Source organism: Poecilia reticulata, linkage group LG12, assembly GCF_000633615.1.
Source record: "Poecilia reticulata strain Guanapo linkage group LG12, Guppy_female_1.0+MT, whole genome shotgun sequence".
In the NCBI taxonomy this organism is placed as follows: domain Eukaryota; kingdom Metazoa; phylum Chordata; class Actinopteri; order Cyprinodontiformes; family Poeciliidae; genus Poecilia; species Poecilia reticulata.
The window spans coordinates 4,961,453-4,963,323 of NC_024342.1; positions in this window are offsets into that span (position 1 = coordinate 4,961,453).

Here is a 1,871-nt window from a genome sequence, read left to right on the forward strand (position 1 = left end):
CTCCTTGCTTCGGGCCTGAAAATGCTGGGCTGGAAAAAATAAGTTAAGAGTTTGATGAATGCGTTCGGACCAGAGGAAAGTGGGTGGTCTGTATCTGTCAGCGGCGCTATTACAGCAGACAGCAGAGTTACAGGCCAATAAGCCGCACTATCATCACCATCATCAGCAGCAGATCTCCTTACAACAGCTCTCAGCTGCGCACATCTTGGACCTGACATGCCAAACACGCACTTCTTCAGACAGCTCTGCACTTGAATGGTTTGCATTAGATGAAGCAGTGCACTTAGAGGCCAGTTCAACACAATTAGAACAAAAAAAGAAAAACACCTTGATTTTTTTTTACTCCTTCAAAGCCATGTGGGCAGAGTAAAAGCCTTGCTCTCTGAAGTTGATGACCTTCTAAAATTTGGGCATTTGAGCAGAAAATCATCTGTTGCTGGTGTTTTATTAACCCTACAGGGGGGTTTTCATTCCTACTGTTAAATATAAACATGTCATATAAGCAAAATGAGTTCTATCGACTGACACTAAATATATGTTTATATCAGCCACTCACTGACGTTCATAATATGCTTTGACTTTTTCACCGTATTAACCTAACATCTCAATTATTCAATTGGAGTTTGATGAGGCGACACAAAAAGTGGAGGGAAAGGCAACGCATTGCTCTACTTGGAGGCCACCGTTCTAAAGCCCCGTTTAAACGTTAAGACAATTTCCAATGGAAATTAAATGCTGATATATAAAAAAAAAAACGTAAATAGCACCAGAAAGCATAGAGCATAGACATGTTGATGTTGCATGTTACTGTTTACATCCAGATATGTTGTGCATGCGCACAACGCTGTGGGGGCAAAAAGACAATTATTTCACTTGCCATCCGTAGCCGCACTGCCGCCACAGAACAATTCCAGAGACAAAATGAAACCTGGAGATGTGTTATTAATTTAGTGCAGTGTGCCACGGCAATGACAAAATAAAGCAGAGAAACCATTGAAGAACAACTCAAAGCCACTAGTTTTTGAGTGTAGAGTAGCTCTGTGTCGGCTGCTCTACAGACAGACCTGTTGCCGTAGCAACCACCTTACAACAGCTCCACTAGATTATCAGGATTCAACACGAAAGTTTCAGATCCATGACTGATCCAGAGGTATGTTTTCATAACCCTTTTTAGGTCCACAGATCATCTGAAGCATGCAACCTGTCCATCTTTACTGATGATACGTTTCACAGCGAGCAGATTTTGCTTAACACACCAAATAATCTGGATATGCAGCAATGCAGGCAGGAGATGGAGTTGTCATTACTGTGCTGTGAAGGTGAAAACCAGCCCTGAGTGCGCAAGCGTAAAATAACACGACTGACACCATCGTTTCCGAATATTTCCTGCTTGCATTCACTTTCGTTTTGAAAAGGTTTGACGCTGGAGCTCTTGTAACACTTTTGCGGTTTTGTCTGACAAAAAAGATGCTAAGAGAGAGGCCAAAACTCAACAAAACATATTTTCTAAAACTGCTTTGTGTTCAACAGATAAAAAAACATATAAATTGAGTGTGTAACACTGCTTATTTTAGTATTAATCTGATACCAAGTAAATATAGGGCCAGTATCACAGTTACCGATACTGATACAAATACAGATACTTATTTTCTATATATCATATATCAAACTTTTGAACATTAGTTGTTTTTGTGTTTTTTATTTTTATTATTTTTGTTAAAACCCAGGGCAGAATTTTCATAAAGTTTACAAGTGTCTACAAAATAATAACATACTATGGAGAGCCATTTCAGCCAAAATTAAATAAATAAATAAATGGGTGAAATAAATAAAAAATGAGTAAAATAAATCAAAAAATGAAGAAAATGAGT